Source organism: Neophocaena asiaeorientalis, unplaced genomic scaffold (genome assembly GCF_003031525.2).
Source record: "Neophocaena asiaeorientalis asiaeorientalis breed wild unplaced genomic scaffold, Neophocaena_asiaeorientalis_V1.1 scaffold357, whole genome shotgun sequence".
NCBI lineage: Eukaryota > Metazoa > Chordata > Mammalia > Artiodactyla > Phocoenidae > Neophocaena > Neophocaena asiaeorientalis.
Genome location: NW_020173270.1, coordinates 4,317,173 through 4,324,295, shown reverse-complemented (window position 1 = coordinate 4,324,295; position 7,123 = coordinate 4,317,173). Strand labels below are relative to the sequence as shown.

The window sequence follows — 7,123 nt, the reverse complement described above, 5'->3', positions numbered from 1 at the left end:
GGGGGGCACTGAACACGCGGCGCAAGGACGTCCAAAGCTCCCAGTGCGGGGCAGCTGGCTTCGAACCCTGGCGAGGGGCGTGGGCAGCCAGGCCCCCTGCAGGCCTGCGGGGGTCCCCTGCCCCTCCCCAGCCGGCCCTCGCCCCTTCCTCACCTACCAGGGATCGCGGGGGCGGCTGGCTGCGCCGCTCGTGTCCTCGGGGCTGGGGCTGGCGGCCGGACGGCCTGGCGGCGGTGCCAGCGGACGGCAGAGCGCTGAAGGCACGCTGGTGCCTCCAGGCGCACGGCCTCCGACCGCCCCTTCCGCGTCCGGAGGGGAGGGAGGAAGGGGATGAGATCACGCTTTCCCAGCGGGACCGGGAAAGTCCCTGAGACGCCCCGAGCGACGCCCTCTCTTCCTCCGCCGGCTGCCACTTAGGGGACGTTTGGGCACCTCCGGGGTGCCCGGGCGCTGGGAACCACAACAGGGGTCAAGGGTGACGACAGCCCTCGGGAGCCCACCGTCTAGTGAGAAAGAACCACAGCGTTTAAATTAGTTCATCTCAATTAGTAATTAATGTTTTCCAGGACACCGAACAGAGGGGATGAGATAATTGGGGGGGACGGGGGTGGGAATCATGGCCACCCTGGAGGGATTTGGGGACGCCCATGTGGTTGGAAAAGGGACAGCAAGATGGCATACCTTTTTGGCCGCGCAGTGCAGCTTGCGGGATCTTAGTTCCCCCACCAGGGATTGAACTTGGGCACTCCGCAATGAAAGCGCAGAGTCCTAACCACTGGACCGCGAGGGAATTCCCGAGATGGCATATCTTGAAGCTGCAAACATGACGTTTTAAAATTCACAGGGAGCAGAACTAACTAAAGCCTGTAACTAAAAAATAAATATATATATAAAATAAAATTCACAGGGGTCCTGAATCCAGGGCTTACATATCTATTGGGCATAGTTAAAGCACGGTGCTCAGAGCCCGTCATACTTCTGGGACCCACGAAAATGTTTTCATTTCTCTTAAAATCAGAAAGAAAAAAAAAAAAAAAAGAAAATGAATATAATCCAGCCTGAATTATATGTGTCTTTATACCAACACAGTTGTAAAATGTAATTTAATTTTTTTTTTTTAGTGGAGGAAGAGGCCCACAAAAGCCATAAATAATATACTTTTGATTGGGCCCCTTTGTCACCCGGAACCTCTTGTCAAAATACCGTTTGCTATAGAAAACAAACTTCTGGTTACCAAAGGGGAAGGAGGTGGGGGGAGGGATAAATGAGGAGTCTGGGATTAACAGATACACACTACTATATATAAATATATAAAATATTGTCGGTCTTAGGCACCATAGTGTCTTTATTACAACTACCTATGCTGCCGCTGTAGCCCCAAAGCAGTCACAGGTGATACCTCAGTAAATGGATGTCAGCTGTGTGTCAATAAAACTTTATTTACAAAACCAGGTGGTAGGGACTTCCCTCGTGGCGCAGTGGTTAAGAATCCTCCCGCCAATACAGGTTCGATAACCAGGTCTTCCCTGGTGGTCCAGTTGCTAAGAGTCCGTGCTCCCAAAGCAGGGGACCCCAGTTCGATCCCTGGTCTGGGAATTAGATCCCACATGCTGCAACGAAAGATCCCGCATGAGGTGACGAAGATCCTGTGTGCCGCAGCTAAGATCTGGAGCAGCAAAATAAATAAACATTTTTTAAAATAATAAAATAAATAACCAACAAGGTCCTACTGTATAGCACAGGGAACTATATTCAATATCCTGTAATAACCTATAATGGAAAAGAATCTGAAAATATATATATATAACTGAATTAGTTTGCTGTACACCTGAAACTAACACGACATTGTAAATCAACGATACTTCAATTAAAAAAAAATATCATTTGTTAGATGCATCAAGCCCAATATAGGAGGTTACAGGGAAGTCCATTATGTTGAAATATACTTATTAAAATTTTCTTTAACAACAACTTAGTGATCCATCCTTGGATGAATGGGGTCCATCCACACAACGGAATATTATTCGATGTTAAAAAGGAAGGAAATTCTGACAAGCTACAACGTGAATGAACCTTGGAGACATTGTGCTCAGTGAGATAAGCCAGAGAGGGAGGGGCAAACAGTGTGATTCCACGCACAGGAGGTCCCTAGGGAGGTCAGATTCATAGAAACAGAAAGTAGGTGGTGGGTGCCACCACTTCAGAAGAGGGAGTCGGTGTTTCATGGGGACAGTTTCAGTTTTGGAAGATGAGAAAGTTCTGGAGACGGATGGTGGGGATGGTTGCACAGCAGTGTGAATGTGTTTAATGCCACTGAGCTGTGCACCTAAAAATGGTTAAAAGGTGATACTTCCCTGGTGGTCCAGTGGTTAAGACTCCTACTTCCACCACAGGGGATGTGGGTTCAATTCCTGGTCGGGGAACTAAGATCCCATATGCCACACCGTGCAGTCAAAACCGAAAAAAAAAAAAAAAAGATTAAAAGGTAAGTTTCATGTTTAGTATATTCTACCACCACAAAAAATTGTTTTCAAATACTTGCAAGACAATCACTTCAAAAAGACTTTTGGGGCCTCCCTCGTGGCGCAGTGGTTGGGAGTCCGCCTGCCGATGCAGGGGACACGGGTTTGTGCCCCGGTCCGGGAGGATCCCACATGCCGCGGAGCGGCTGGGCCCGTGAGCCATGGCCACTGAGCCTGCGCGTCCGGAGCCTGTGCTCCGCAATGGGGGAGGCCACAGCAGTGAGAGGCCTGCATACCGCAAAAAAAAAAAAAAGACTTTTGAAATAGAGCTATACGGAAACAAACAAACAGGCTTAGGGTTCTACGTCTGTGTGTATCACCACATTAACAGAATCTAATCCCTGCAGTGAGTGTTCAGTAATAACGAGGGTCAGCTGTATTATTAACTAACAATCTAATCCCTGCAGTGAGTGTTCAGTAATAACGAGGGTCAGCTGTATTATTAACTAACAGAATCTAATCCCTGCAGTGAGTGTTCAGTAATAACGAGGGTCAGCTGTATTATTAACTAACAGAATCTAATCCCTGCAGTGAGTGTTCAGTAATAACGAGGGTCAGCTGTATTATTAACTAACAGAATCTAATCCCTGCAGTGAGTGTTCAGTAATAACGAGGGTCAGCTGTATTATTAACTAACAGAATCTAATCCCTGCAGTGAGTGTTCAGTAATAACGAGGGTCAGCTGTATTATTAACTAACAGAATCTAATCCCTGCAGTGAGTGTTCAGTAATAACGAGGGTCAGCTGTATTATTAACTAACAGAATCTAATCCCTGCAGTGAGTGTTCAGTAATAGCGAGGGTCAGCTGTATTATTTTGAGCCACCTGCAGCAGTGTGATCTGATATGGAAATGCCCGTGGCTTTCTACCAGAAACAAAGCCACAAGTCCTTCATTCATAATTGAGGAAATGGCAAATACCAGTTGAGTCAGTGCAAATAAAGATATGAGGGTTTTTTCCCGTAGGTTCATTGGACACCCTGAATTTTATCATCAGCTCTCCCAAACGGTGCATAGACACCAGGCCAAAGTTCACTGAAAGGTTCTTGGGAGGGAAATGCAAATGGTAGTTATCAGGATGCTAAGTCCCCCACCCCCGCCCTGTCCGCCCACCTCAGTGCCTCACTTAGTGCCTGTCGCCTGTGAGGGAGAAATTTTCTTGAACGCCTACTGTGTGCCAAGCACGTCTAGGTTCTGGGGATACATCGGGGTGGGGGTGGGGGAAGAAGTGGTCCCTGCCTTTAGGGCCTCCTGAGCTGGAGGCGGAGCAGGCATGAAACCCATCTTCCCATATGCCTCTCCACCCCACACCCATCACCAATTTTTGGAGCGTCCATTAGGTGCCTGTTCCCAGGCCAAACACATCTTGGTGGTCATCTGATGCATGTCTTTTATTTATTTAGTTAGTTTTTTGGTTGCGCTCTGTGGCATGTGGGATCTTTAGTTCCCCGACCCGGGATTGAACTCGTGCCCCCTGGAGTGGAATTGTGGAGTCTTAACCACGGGACCGCCAGGGAAATCCTTATCCATGTCTTAAAACAACTGTTCCTGGTAGGTTTGACCGTGCCCATTTTATAGGTGAGAAAACTGAGGCTCAGAGACGGTAACACGGCTGGAACATCCGAGGTTTCCATGGGAAGCCATGGGCTGCAGATGGATAAATTTGACCACCTGCAGACAGGTGTGGTTGTTCACCTCCCTTCATTTAAAGAAAAAAGAAGGTCCTGGTTGAGGTCCACATTCCTACTCCCACTTGGGGGCCCATTCGTTCCGTTTTCTGCTTTTGCACACACGTTTACACGCATCCATGAATGTGATATTTGGTATCCTTTGGTCTGGCTTTGCTTTTTATTCAAATTGGCCAGAAGTCAGCAAACTTTTTTCTATAAAGGACCAGCTAGTAAAATATTGTCGGTCTTAGGCACCATAGTGTCTTTATTACAACTACCTATGCTGCCGCTGTAGCCCCAAAGCAGTCACAGGTGATACCTCAGTAAATGGATGTCAGCTGTGTGTCAATAAAACTTTATTTACAAAACCAGGTGGCAGGGACTTCCCTCGTGGCGCAGTGGTTAAGAATCCACCCGCCAATGCAGGTTTGATCCCTAGGGATCCCACATGCTGTGAAACAACTAGGCTGGTGCGCCACACACAACTACTGAAACCCGTGCGCCTAGAGCCCGTGCTCTGAAACAAGAGATGCCACTGCAATGAGAAGCCCGTGCACTGCAACGAAGAGTAGCCCCTGCTCTAGAGAAAGTTGGCGCAGAGCAACAAAGACCCAACACCGCAGGCCAGACAGTGGCCGTGGTTTGCCGGTTTGCTGACCCTGGATATAGATGGTATCAATACTTAGCTTTATTCTGTTGAAGATGTCTCCAACATTTTTCTAAGCCAATATATGTAGCCCGACCTTACTCTTTTTTTTTCTTTTTTTGGCTGTGCCACGCGGCTTGAGGGATCCTAGTTCCCTGACCGGGGATCGAACCCGTGCCCCCTGCATTGGAAGCATGGAGTCCTAACCACTGGACCTCCAGGGAAGTCCCCCAACGTTGTTCTTTTTAAGTGTACTATGGTCTCACTAAGCATTGCCATATCACAGTTTGTTGAGTCCCCTGTCATTGGACATGCTGGTTCCTGCCACTCTTCCCCCCAGGCAGGGGAACAGTGCGGGGATGGCGTGAGGGGGAGGGTAGTCTGAGTGCTGGGTTCAAATCCTTATTCTGACACTTGCCGTGAGGTGGGGCCACAGGGGTCCCGCTGAACCCTGCCTCAGTTTCACTCTTGTAACACAGCGATCATTACGGCACCTGCCTATTGGGGCTGATAAAAAGGACTAGGTGATGGGACTTCCCTGGGGGTGCAGTGGTTAAGACTCTATGCTTCCACCGCAGGGGGCACGGGTTCCATGCCTAGTCTGGGAACTAAGATCCTGCATGCCTTGGGGCCAAAAAAAAAAAACGGATTATGTTACTCCGTTGACAGGGTTTCTCTAGGGTGGCTGAAGAGAAAGGGAACTTCTAGGACTTTTCAGACGTGGAGTACATTCTCACTCTTACTAAACACCGCCCGATTTTGTCCAGAACAGTGTACCTGCTTGCACTCCCCCCGGAAGCGAACAAAAGGGCTCATTTCCCCCACCGCCACCTCATGCTACTTTCTCTGTCTTAATTCGTGTTGACGTATAATTCATAGACACCAAAGTCTATAAAGCTTAAAGGGACAGACAGCTCAGTGGGTTTTTTTGGGTATGTACACACTCCCTGTAGCCAACTCCCTGGTTGAGATATAGAGGTCATTTCCATCCCCTAGAAGTCCCCAAGGGCCCCTTCTCCATCCCTACCTACTGGGAAACCACCCTTCTGGTTTCTCATCATAGTTTAGGTTTTTATTTTTTTTTATTAATTGAATTATTTATTTATTTTTGCTGCGTTGGGTCTTCGTTGCTGTGCACAGGATTTCTCTAGTTGTGGCGAGCAGGGGCTACTCTCTGTTGCGTCGCAGTGCAAGCGGTTCTCGTTGTGGTGGCTTCTCTTGTTGCCGGAGCACGGGCTCTAGGCCAGGGGGCTTCAGTAGTTGTGGCGCATGGGCTTAGTTGCTCCGCGGCATGTGGGATCTTCCCGGACCAGGGCTTGAACCCATGTCCCCTGCCACATTGGCAGGCAGATTCTTAACTACTGCACCACCAGGAAAGTCCCATAGTTTAGTTTTGTTCATCAGAAGAGAATCACGGTACAGATGCGTTTGTGTCTGCCTCCTCTCACTCAGCATTATGCTTGTGAGTTTCAGCCACATTGTTGTGAATATCAGTAATTCACCCTTGTTCACATCTTCCAGGGACTGGGAGAAATATTTAAGTCTAAGCAGTAAGATGTAACAGGAAGAAGTCCTGTACAGTGGTCTCAAAACAGGTTGGCAAGCTATTCCTATAAAGGGTTAGATAGTAAATATTTTCAGCTTTGCGGGATACAGGAGGTCTCTGTTGTGTACCTTTGCTTTAAAACCCTCTTAGCTTGTTAGCCATGCCAACGAACAAACAACTCTTTGGGTACTTTTGGCCCTCAGGCTATAGTTTGCAGACTTTTAGTCTAGATCATTTTACCACAGTGCCTGACATACAGCAAGTATCTATCACTAAGTGTCGACAGGCAGGTTTTCTGTGGCACCTGATTTTGAACTTGTCATTGCATGTTCTTTTTCATACTATTTCCCCCAAATGTTTAACCTTTTGTTTGTTTTTTTTGAGATGTAATTGACATACAACATAGCATTAGTCTTAGGTGTACAACATAATGATTTGATATATGTATTCAATATACACTGTGAAATGACCACAATAAGTCTAGTTAACATCCATCACCTCACATAGCTACAAATATTTCTTTTCTTGAAATGAGAAGTTTTAAGACCCACCCTCTTAGCAACTTTCAAATACACAGTGCAGAGATTTCCCTGGTGGCGCAGTGGTTAAGAATCAGCCTGCCAATGCAAGGGACACGGGTTCGAGCCCTGGTCCGGGAAGATCCCACATGCCACAGAGCAACTAAGCCCGTGCCCCACAACTACTGAGCCTGAGCTCTAGAGCCCGCGAGCCACAACTAC

The 7,123-nt window shown here is 47.7% G+C and overlaps 1 protein-coding gene across 2 annotated transcripts in view; it reads right to left on the bottom strand.

The window, feature by feature from the left end:
* The window catches only part of TICAM1 (TIR domain containing adaptor molecule 1), a 21,334-nt gene extending 21,049 nt beyond the window's left edge, over nt 1-285 (bottom strand). For both annotated transcript variants that reach the window (XM_024746057.1, XM_024746055.1), the window contains exon 1: nt 158-285. The gene's annotated coding sequence lies outside the window, so the exon portion shown is untranslated. The remainder of the gene's footprint in view (nt 1-157) is intronic.
* Between the last annotated feature and the right edge of the window lie 6,838 nt (nt 286-7,123).